This window comes from Microtus ochrogaster, chromosome X (assembly GCF_000317375.1).
Source record: "Microtus ochrogaster isolate Prairie Vole_2 chromosome X, MicOch1.0, whole genome shotgun sequence".
Taxonomy (NCBI): Eukaryota; Metazoa; Chordata; class Mammalia; order Rodentia; family Cricetidae; genus Microtus; species Microtus ochrogaster.
Genome location: NC_022026.1, coordinates 17,739,719 through 17,752,739, shown reverse-complemented (window position 1 = coordinate 17,752,739; position 13,021 = coordinate 17,739,719).

Genomic DNA, 13,021 nt, shown 5'->3' with positions numbered 1-13,021 from the left:
GCTCTTACAAAGCCAGTACGTGCAGTAGGATCAGAAACCCATTGCCATTGTTCTTGAGTTCTCAGTAGTCCTCATTGTCCACTATGTTCAGAACTCAGGACTGCAAGGGGTGCACCCACACACTGAGACAATGGGGATGTTCTATTGGGAACTCACCAAGGCCAGCTGGCCTGGGTCTCAAAAAGCCTGGGATAAAACCGAACTCTCTGAACATAAAGAGTTTGCTTTTTTTGTCCCGTACTATTTCCTTGGAAACATGTTCAGCCTCAGGCACTGTTGACAAAAAAAGAGATATATGATCAAAACAAGTCTTCAGTTATATGGGTGAGCCCAGACAATACTTGACAAGATCAGTAAGGCCCCCATATATATGTATATATGCATATACATATATGAAATGATTATTTACTGTGTTTTTAATTTATTCATTTATTTTACACCCCATCCACAATTTCCCCTCCCTCATCTCCATCTCTTTTCACTAATTTTGACTTGAAGTCTATTTTGTTAGCTATTAGGGTAGCTACACCAGCTTTTTTTTAAATGTCCATTTCATTGTGAAGCCTTTTTCCAGCCCATTTCTCTGAGGTAATATTTACCTTTGACGTTGAGAAATGTTTCTTGTATGGATCATAATAATGAATGCTATTTTCATAGCCATTCTGTTAACCTATGTCTTTTATTGGTGACTATAGTTCATTGATCTGGAGGATTATTATTGACCAGTGATTATTATTTTCTGTCATTTTTGGTGGTGTTGGTAATGGTAGCTGTGTGTGTGTGTGTGTGTGTGTGGGTGTGTGTGTGTTTCCCTTCTTTTAATTTTGTTGGTGTGATATTATCTATTGCCTAAGTTTTCATGGGTGTATTTAAGTTTCTTGGGTTGAAGTTTTCCTTGTAGAACCTTCTGTAGGGCTGGATTATGAACAGATATTGTATAAATTTGACTTTGTCATGAAATATCTTGTTTTCTCCATCTATGTTGAATGAAGTTCTGCTGTGAGTATGAATAGTAGTGTGTGCTGACATCCATGGTCTCTTAGAGTCTGCAAGACATCAGTCCAGGCCCTTGTAGCTCTTAGGATATCCATTGAGAAATCAGCTGGGACTTTAAGAAGTATGCTTTTGTATGTTACGTAGCCTTTTTCCCTTTCAGGTTTAATATTCTTTCTTTGTTCGATATGTTTAGTGTTTTGATTATGATGTGGCATGGAAAATCTATGTGGTATTCTGTAAGCTTTTTGGACCTTTATAAACATGTACTTTGTTAGGATAGAAAAAATTTTCCCTATAAATTTTTAAATATATTCACTGGGTTTTTGAGCTGGGATTCTTCTCCTTCTTCTATTCTGATTATTCTTAGCTTTGGTCTTTTCATGATGTCCCAGATTTCCTGGATATTTTGTATTAGGAGGTTTTTTTTATGCAGCATTTGCATTGCCCAATGAGTCTTTTTCTTCTATTATAAATTCAATACCTGAGATTCTTTCTTCCATCTCTTGTATTCTGTTGGTGATACTTATGTCTGTAGTTCCTGTTCACGTGCCCAGATTTCCCTTAGTTTGTACTTTTTCTGCTTCTATTTCATGTCTTGAATAATTGATTCCCTTCTGGTTTTTTTTAATTCTTTATTGAATTTACTGGTGTGGCCTGCAGCAGAGCAATGAAATTCTGCCTGAGTTGGGAGCAGGATGCAGCAGAGGTGCTAGTGCTGAGGCGGGAGGTATTTATTCTTTTATAACATTAGCTTTGTAGTTGTTACAGGGCACCATTCTGAAAATACATTACTAATAGTTATTTCTCTAGAAAAAATCTGACCATCATATTGCTGTTTTATAGGAATTAATCTCCCACAAGAGAATTATAGAGGTAATTTATACTATCTTTTCATTGAGGGAAGTAGAATATGAGCCAGGATAAGACTGTATCACACTGGCCAGCGACTACCACCAGAGCAGGCCTGAGGCAGCAACATGTACAGTAACAGGTGCAAGGAAGCAACCTCTAAGTCACTAAGGGAGCAGGCCCAAGCCAGAGACCTTGCAGGAACAGGTCCAAGCCAGGAACATCTGTGGGAACAGACCTAAGCCAGCAACCACTGATGAAGGAGGCCTGAGCCAGTGACCTCAGACAGAGAAGGACTGAGTCAGTGACCTCCACAGGAGCAGGAACAAGGGAGTGACTACTGAGGGAGAAGGCTCGAGCAAGTGACATCTGAAGCCAGGGACCTCAGAGGAGCTAGCCCAAGCCAGAGTCATCTATGGGAACAGGCCTGAGCCAGTGACTTCTGCTGAAGCAGACTTGAGCCAGTAACCACAGCAGGAGCAGGCCTAAGGCAGCAACCTCAGTAGGAGCAGCCCCAAGCAAGGAAACTTCATTGGAGTAGACCTGAATGACCCCCAGGATTGCAGAGTGACCAACAGGAGTGCTGACTCACATCTGAGAATACCATGTGACCTCCAGGGTGACTAGAACCATGACCCTGATTACACTGTGAGGAGCAACCCTATGAGCCTTGGATCCACTGACACCTGGGGGATTGAGCACCAGAGACACAGCCTCAACTACACCAATCAGAGGAAAAGATGGGTAGACAAGGTAAGAACACACTCAACCACCACAAAGAAGAACACAACACCAACAAAAACTTGTGTCCCTATAACAGCAAGACATGAACAACCAATTATAGATAAAGCACAAGAAAATGACCTAAAAAATAACTTTAGGAAAATGTTCGAGGCCCTTAAAGAGGAAACAAAAAATTCCCCCAAAGAAATGGAGGAAAAGACAAAGAAAAAATGGAAGAAATCAACAAATCTCTTAAAGAAAACCAAGACAAATCAATCAAACAGGAACTACTCAAGACTTGAAAACCAAAATAGAGACAATAAAAAAATGCACACCAAGAGAATTAAAGAAATGGAAATTATTAAAAAATGATCAGGAAACACAAATGCAAGCATAAACAACAGAGTACAAGAGATGGAAGAGAGAATCTCAAGCACTGAAGATTCAATAGATGAAATAGACTCATTGAGCAAAGAAAACATCAAATCCAACAAAAGTTTAACACAAAATAACCAGGACATATGGAACACCGTGAAAACACAAAACCTAAGAATAATAGGAATAAAAGAAGAAGTCCAGCTTAAAAGCACAGAAAATATATTCAACAAAATCATAGAAAAAAATTTCCCAACCTAAAGAAGGATATGCATATGAAGATACAAGAATCATACAGAACACCAAATAGACTGGATCAAAAAAGTCCCGTCACCACATAATAATCAAAACAACTAAACATACAGAATAAAGAAGGACAATTAAGAGCTGCAAAGGAAAAAGGCCAAGTACTATATAAAGGCAGACCTATCAGAATTACACCTGACTTCTCAATGAAAACAATGAAAGCCAGAAGGTCCAGGTTAAGTGTCATGCAGACATTAAGAGAAGAGGGATGGCAACCCAAACTTGTATAACCAGAAAAACTTGCAATCACCATAGATGGACAAAATGAGATATTTCATGACAAAACCAGATTTAATCAATACCCAGCCACAAGCCCAGTCCTACACAAAGTACTAGAAGGAAAACTCCAACCCAAGGAAGCTGGCTACATCCACAAAAATACAGACAATACATGATCTCACAGCAGCATATCCCAAAGAAGGGAAAAACACACACACAATACATCACCAACAATGAAAACTAAAATAACAGGAATGAGCAATCACTGGTCATTTATATCCCTTAATATAAATGGAATCAACTTACCTATAAAAAGATGCAGGCTAACAGATTGGATACAAAAACAGAATCCATCCTTTTGCTGCCTACAAGAAACACACCTTAAGCTCAAAGACAGACATAGCCTCAGGGTAAAGGGTTGGAAAAAAATTTTCCAATCAAATGCACCTAAGAAGCTGGTGCAGATATCCTAATATCTAACAAAATAGACTTCAAACTAAAATCAATCAAAAGAGACAAAGAAAGACATTTTGTATTACTCACAGAACAAATCCACCAAAAAGAAATCTCAATACTGAACATCTATACCCCAAATAAAAGGGCACCCTCATAAGTGAAAGAAACACTACTAAAGCTTAACTCACACATTAAACTCTATACACTAATAGTGGGAGACTTCAACACACCACTCTTATCACTGGACAGGTCTGTTATACAGAAAATTGACAGAGAAATAAGGGAATTAACAAATGTTATGACTCAAATGAACTTAACAGACATCTATAGAACATTCCACCTAAACATAAAAGAATATAACTTCTTCTCAGCACCTCATGGAACCTTCTCAAAATTGATCACATACTAGGTTACAAAGCAAACCTCAACAGATACAGAAAAATTGGAATAACAGCATATATTTTATTGGATCACCATGGCTTAAAATTAAAATTAAAAGCCCAAAGACACATGGAAAGTAAAAAATGCTCACCTGAATCATCAATGGGTCAAGGAAAAAATAAAGGAAGAAATTAAAGACTTCCTAAAATTCAATGAAAATGACCACACTACATACCCAAATTTATGGGACACAATGAAAGCAGTGTTAAGAGGAAAACTGATAGCACTAAATGACTATATAAAAAAGCTGAAAATTTCCACAAATTGACAGAACACCTGAAAACTCTAGAACAAAAAGAAGCAAACTCACCCAGGAGGACTAGATGGCAGGAAATAGTCAAATTGAAAACTAAAATAAGCAAAATAGAAACAAAGAAGAGAATACAAAGAATCAATAAGACAAAGAGTTGAAAATTCTTCACTTACCATAATAAATTGAATTTTACAAAAGAAAAACTCAGATATAAAAAGGGGGAAATGGTTTGCATAAGTTTGCATCATAGAGCTAGTTTCTGTAGGTCTGGGGATGGAAGACAAAAATTCCTAGATTTTAGGCTAATGAAATAAGGCATTATCAATTTAATAAATGTTTATGGGGCATTAAATATTTGTCAAATACATTAATCCATGAACAGCAAAATATAATCTGGGTTTGACTACTGCATACCAATGCTCATTTTCCTGATGGAGGACCAGCAGATGACTAGTCTGTTGGACTGTACAAAAGGTCTACTTGAAGTCCATCCAACAGGGTAATAATAGCAAAGGCCTTTGATGAACTTCTCCTCTGAGTCCATCCCTATTATCTGTATAAACACTGGTTAGTAGAATAATTATATAATCTAATTACATAATTTGTAATTATTTAAATTTTTATAATAAGATAAAAACAATCAGTATTAATGCTGTCTATATACTTTAATTTATCCAATATAAGAAATATTATCATGTCAATATAAATGATATAAAATTATTAATGACAAATTACATATTATTTATTTTCAGTCTTCAAATTCTGGTATAGCTTCTACACTTGCAGTACACTTCTGTTTTAGTACTGATCACAAAACTCAGGCATTGCATATAGCAAGCAAGTGCTGTACTACTGAGCTACATAGTAGTCCTACACATTTCTATTTGAAATAGCTATATATCAAGTGTATAATAGCTACATGTATCTGGTTACTGCTGTAGTGAAGATCACAGCCCTTACAATATATTAGAAAAATCTGTTCTTATGAAACCAAAACATGTTTTATTTAATAATTAATAGATTATAAAATTTGCAAATTTCTTTTTCATATACATTTCTATAAGCTTCAATTAAGTATTCCTTTTCCCTTGGTTGTTCTGTCATGCCCAAGCACATTAGGTCACGAGAAAGGTTAAATGAAAAGATTCAAAAGAGCATTAAAACCAAATGTTATGTTAAATGCAATAAGTTTTTTAATAGTTTCTGGCCTTCACTTATTCAAGGCCTTTATAATTTGGTTTAAACATTGTTTTCACAGTGGCAAGTCAGAACAGATAGCACCAAAAAGGGAATCTGTTTTCTGGTAAGATATTAGAAACTAAACTGCTTATTCAAATGAGTTTCTTCTTTAGATTACTGTCAAGACTAGTTTTTCATAGAAAATAGACCATTTTACATGATAGGAATTAATAAGCACTCCAAAGGTTTGAAATCTGTCCCCTGTTCATCACTTAGTTAATAGATGCTCATCCTCTCTAACCTTGGACAAATCCAGCCATGAAACTCAAATGTGCCATACAATTCATATTTCTCAGCCCAGTCCTGCAGAACATGAGCAATATCACAGAAAGTTTTTCCAGAAAATCTTAAAGTTATGGTTACCATAACTATAAATCAGTTAACTATTACAACATATTTTGAAGCACAAGAAGATGTTATCACAATAGACACTAGGAAAATTACTTTTGAGAAAATTGTTAAAGGTCATTCTTTGAAAACTTTCCTACATATATAAAAAAAAGTTTTATGGTAGAAGATGCCATATTAATATTGATTATTATACTATATAATTATAATATCTATTACATATTATTTATTGTTATAATAAAATATTTTATTTACTATTATATATTGTGGTTTTCCTATATTTTATGAATATAATACTTAAAAGAAGGCATTTTTTCTTTTCCCAAACATTTGTAATCTTCTTTATTTCATTTCCAAATCCCCAAAATTTGAAATTTTCCTGTTCTAATTTAAAGGAACACCAGTAACAAAACTTTATGTGCCTTTATGTTTACAGTGTATAAAAACATATATATTCAAAAGAAATGAAAACAATTATACTCTTGGAAGTTTTTCAAGACAAACTTACCATTGATTTTGTAGCCTACTGCACATTTGATTTTCACCTGTGGTCATGTATAAAATGAAGCATTTAGGTAAGGAATGGTTGAATGAAGTAAGGAAAATCCTGTAGGGGGATGGCAGCTTTAATGTACATCTCTTTATGTCTCATTACCAAGTTTGAATACACCTACAAATCCAACTTTCTTATCATACTTCTAATATATTAGAAATTCTCATGGAGCCCAAGGAATAAAACCTAAACCCTAGGTGTGCTAGAAATTTTTACCAGGTTAAAGTCTGACTTTGTTGTTCTCATAGTCAGACTGGATTTTGATGATCAACTACAGATCTCAGAGGGATATTTACTGGAAAGACACACCTAAAGATATCTGTGAATCTTCCTACACAAGGTGATGAAGCAGATCATTGATCTAACACTTTGCTCTATGAGTTTATAAGGAATTTTGAGTCTTTACACATAAGAAGTAGATACAGTATACTGCTCGCACAAGGACTGATGACCTGTGAAAGGGAGGTAATATACCCTCTGATACTTAACAGATTTATAGTTCTAAAGGTAATTCATGTAACTTTGTATAATCTCTGAGAATAAATTGGTCTATATTAAAGCAAAGAAAAAAGTGATATTTTAAAATTAACAATTGGCTACACGGTACTAATAGAATAAAGAAAATGATTACTAAATACTAGTAAACTGCTAGATTACAAGTTATAGGAGATGGAAGACAAAGTGTTGGTTTTAAATTTCTTAATAGTTAAAAAACCTCTTAATTCTTTCCATTGTAGCATGAAATGACTATGAAACAAAAATAATTTATTTTTAATGTAACAGTTCATTAGATCACTAGTTAAAGGGCAGAGAATAAATGTAAGTGGAACACTCAACCCAAATGGAACATCTACATCACCCCGTTCTCAAAGTTCAGTGACCGACCATCACAGAAGAGGGAATGAAAAGTTTGTCAGACCCACAGTTCACCCAGGCTGTGCTGGTGCATGCCTTTAATCCCAGCACTTGGGAGGCAGAAGCAGGCAGATCTCTGTGAGTTGGAGGCCAGCCTGGTCTACAGAGCTAGTTCTAGGGCACGTGGAGAAACCCTGTCTCAAAAAACCAAAAAGAAAAAAAAAGACCCACAGGTCTTGGAGGCCTGTTGTATAAGTGTCTTCCAGATATGACAGGATTACTGCACTCATGAACTCGCAAGGATATCTACATGAGAGCTGCACAATATCAAGCTAAATAAATTTCCCAACATGAATGGAGGAAGTGCTCAATGGGGCACACCCTAAGCTGAAGAGATATTGATAGTTAATGTCTGTTGGTGTCTGGAAGGTCAGTTTGTTTCAAGGATGAAACATCTGATTGGTTTCACATGCTCTAACTTTAGAGAGTAGATAAATCTAAACTTATATATACATAGAGGTTGGACTAAATGAGTTAAAAAAATAAGAAGGGACTGGAGAAAACTGAGGTAGTGCTATCTGAAAACAATAGGAGTGCAGATGATCAGAATAGTTTATATATGTGTATATAATTCTAATAAACAAAATTTAAAAATCAATTGAAGTAATGATGGAGAAAATGAGACTATTTAAATCAAATGTGGGATTTGAGAGATGACTCAGTGGTTAAGAGCAATACTATTCTTCTAGAAGACCCAGTTTTGGTTCCCAGTGCACATACTAGGGTGACTCACACCCTATCTAAAAATTGACTCACACAACTATCTAAAAAAAATGAGGTGTTTAAATATATATTTAAACATAAATTAATATATATTAAATTAGATATTTGTCCTGGACAAGTGACTTAGAAGTTAAGAATTGATGCTCTTGCAGAGGACCTGGGTTTGATTCCCTGTACCCAAATAATGACTCACAACTATCTGAAACTCCAGGTCCAAGTATCCACTGCCCTATTTCTACCATCCATAAGCAACAGGCATATACATGATGCACAGACATACATGTAGGCAAAACACCCATACATACAAAATAAAAACATTAATTTTTTAATTAAATGAAATGTTGGAATGATCAAATAGAAGAAAATTCTTTTAAAATAGGTCATAAGATACTGGGGCTGGATTTGGCAGCTTGCCTACAATTCAAATACTTGTCAGGCACAGAAAAGGGATTCTTAGAGAAAACAGGTTAACTAGACTAGAGAAAGGGGGATTACTAGTGGAATGTGGTGATTTGAATGAGATTCGTCCATTAGAGCTCGGAGCATTTGGATGCTTGTTCCCAAGTTTGTGCTGCTGTTTGTGAAGGCTTTAGAAATATGCCTTTGATGTTGAAATACAACACTGGAGGTGAGCTTTGAGAGTTTAAGTTCTTATCCTACTTTGAGTTTACTCTCTCTGCTTTCATCTTGCAAGTCAAGATGAAAGCCTCATCTTCCTATTCCTGCCACCATGCCTGCTGCTTGTTGCCATGTTTTACAATCATGATGGTCTCTTAACCATCTGGAACTGAAAGACCAAATAAACTCTTTCTTCCATAAGTCTCCTTAATAATGGTGTTTTATCAAAGAAATAGAAAAGCAAATAATACACATTTAAAAATATTTTATTTTACGTTTGTGGGTATTTGGCCTGCATGTATGTCTGTAGTATGGACAAGCTTGGTGCCCATGGGTACCAGAAGAGGACTCAGATTGCCTGAAAATGGAGTGACAGATAGTTGTGAGCCAACACATGGGCCCTGGGAATTGAGTGTTGATATCTACAGCATCACAATTGCTTTTAACTGCTGTTGCTTCTCTCCTGCCCAAATATTTAGGTTTTTTTTTTTTTAAAAAAAAACTCTTTCTTTGAGGATTTTGTTATAACTCAGTAGATGTTTATTGATATTTAATCTCTTGAAATAATTACTCAGAAATGATTGTGAATATCTTATCTTATAGGTGACATAGCTTACATGTATTTCAGGATCATATTTACTTCTTTTTAGTTATCTCTTTTCTATCTACTACTTTTGGTTTTATGGATTAAAGATATTTTCAATATTAGTCTGAATTTTTAAAATCATTACTTTTTTGTTAAAATTATTTTTTCTATTTATATTTAGAGTTCTGGGTATTTCAAAAGTCAGAATATTCCTAGCTATATGATCTTTTCCTGGAAATTCATGCCTTTTTTTCAGCATGTAAACTGAAAACTTTAAAATTATTCATCTAATGATTACTTCACTCTTTGTTTCTTTTTCCTCTTTTTGATATCCAACCCCCAAAACAGATGGCATTACACAGTCTAAGCTGGTTCTAACTTCAAATCTCCCTGAGTCAACCTTCAACCTGATAAGATCTTAGATGTGTACTACCACACTGAGTATTCCTTAGATTTTGAAACTATTATTTACTTCTATTTTTGTTTGTATTCTATGGGTTTCTAACAGGGACTGTTGAGTATCATGATGTGGGGTTCCCCTCTGTATGCTGTGAATATGTTTTATTACCATTGGTTAATAAAGAAGCTGCTTTGGTCTATGGCAGGGTAGAATAGAGCTAAGTAAGAAAACTAAACTGAATGCAGCAAAAAAGAAGGCAGAGTCAGGAAGGTGCCATGTTTCTGCCAAAAGAGAAAGATGTTGGAACTTTACTGGTAGGCCACAGCCCACTGGTGATACATAGATTAATAGAAATTGATTAATTTAAGATATAAGAGCTAGCTAGAAATATGCCTGAGCCATCAGTCAAGCAGTGTTGTAATTAATATAGTTTTGTGTGATTATTCGGGTCTGGGTGACCAGGGAATGAATAAGCAGTCTCTGTTTACAAGCCTCAATTCCTCTCAGTATTCAGAGCTTACACTATAGCAAGTGAGGGACTTGGGACCTGAGGGTGGAAAATGAGTCTCTCGCTCTTTATTTCTTTGTGCCAGTTTCTTTATTGTTCTGCTTTTATCCTAATTCTCCTATCCTACTTTGAACTTCTAGATTCTTCCATTTAAAAAATTCTTCTCCTTCAGGGGCCTTGAAGTGATAAAGAAATTATAAATGTTATCTTCTCATTGATCAAAATCACATTTCTAGGGTAACCATTAAAGCGTTGAGCCATTACTATGGCAGCATAAGGAACCAAGGCATAGGAACAAGACTAGGGGAATAGTTCTCAATGAAAACTATGAGAAACAGATCCATTGTTAACAGAATAGTAAGTAAAGAACTGGAATGCCCTTCCTAGGGTGCTCAGCATAGAAACTTGTCAAATACCTATGACTCTGATCTTTTGTAAGCTATAATGTTTAAACTTATGCTCTATTTTCAAAAAGCCTTTAGTCCAGTTTTAACTTACTCTGAGGTGAAAGTAATCTAAATGTGAGTAGTTTGTCTGAGCAAAATAACAAAGCAGGCTTTTAAGACTCCACAGTCCTTGTGTGACAAACATATCCAGTTATAAGGTATGTCCCAGTATATAATTTATATATCAAATTTATACTACCAAATGAAAACTCATCTTCCTGACCACCCACAGATTTATGTGACAACTAGATGGAATATTTTCATGAGATGAACACACAAGCCTTGGAAAGACACTCATAGATATTTTTAGGGAGGAAATGAAGTAACTCGTGTTTCCCCAGCTTTTTTTTTCTCAATGGTTTTTCTAGGTGGATCTCCCTATCAGAGAATCACTCATCTGGTAAGCCAGCCTGTTGAACACTAGTTATCACCTGCTATGTCTCTCATGACCCCTGACAGGTTGCTTTTGCTTGCCTGTGTGTGGTATAGGCAATTCTATGCACATTTGCATGTGTTTGTGTAAATATGTATATGAAAGGGTACATGTACTTGTGTGTAAATGCATACAGAGGTCAGCCATTGACACTGGAAATTTTTCTTTATTACTCTAAACTTTTCTATTAATGTTAGGTTTTTCATAGATTACTAGTCTAAAAGACTAGTGGAATGGATTACTAATCTAAAAGAGTATGGTAATATTCTCCACATTGATAGCCCGCTTCCTGGCAACAATTTCTGTATCAGATACTTTTCTCTTGTCATTATAAAACACCTTGACAAAGGTAATTTATGTAAGAGTGGATTTATCTGGGTTCTTGTTTCCAGAGGATTAAAAGTCCCTCATGGCAGAGACATGTAGCATAAACCAGAAGTCATGGAGCACTAATGAGTATCTGGAGGTTCACATCGTGAACTACAAGCTTGACACAGAGAGAGTGAACTCAAATGGGATAACGCCTTTACTCTCAAAGACTGATGTTGTATTAGTTACATGTCTGTTGTGAAAAAAATTGCCAAGGCAATTAATTGAAGAAATTATTTAGTTTTGCTGTTCCAATGGGGAAAGAATTTTTCATGGTGAGGAGACATACTAGCAAGGTGACAGAAGCAGGATAGTGAGGGCTCATATATCTTGAACTGCCAACAAAAAGCAGAGAGCATAAATACAAAGTGACATGGGATTTAATCATTCAAAGCCTGCCTCCAAGTGGCATACCTTCTCCAACAAAGCCATACCTCCTAAGCCTCCATAAACAGTACTATTAACTGGGGAGCAGGTATTCAAAAGCCTGAGACTATAAGTGATATTTCTCATTCAAGCCATCACAGGAGGAAATTTGGATAAAAAATGAAATGGAGGTGTCAATATACATGAAATGGAATATGTTAGAATGACTTTGAATGCTTAATTGTGTAGTATACATACAAATGAAGTATTGCAAAGATAAAAGATGTACTACAAGAGACAGTAATAATAAACTACTATCACAAAATATTAAGACAATGATGTAACAGGAGCACAATCCAGTTATCAAACCAAATGAAAGAAAGCAAAGGAAGGAAAGAGGGAAACAATAGCAGAGCAGATAGGAAAAAAGCAGAATATAGTGATGGAAATAAGTATCAATGTGATACTAACTACAATAAATATAAACAGATAAAACTCCAGAACCAGTTTCAACAAGCATGCAGACCAATATTGAAAGTAAGTCTTATAGACACTTTGCTATTTACATTTTGCTCATGGACGTTCATATCCTACAATGGCAGAGTTGAGGGAAAAGAATCATATGGCTCACAGAGAAAATATCTACTATCTGGCCCTGTATAGAAATGGCATGAAACATCTGCTCTACAAACACTTAAAAAGGTCTTTGTGGTTGGATTAACTTAAAAATAAACAAATATCCAACAAGACATTGCTTAGACAAACACATATAAAAGAAAAAATAGGGTTATTGAAAATAAAGCATGCTTTTGAACATAGCAGACAATGAGGACTACTGAGAACTCAAGAACAATGGCAATGGGTTTTTGATCCTACTGCACGTGCTGGCTTTGGGGGGG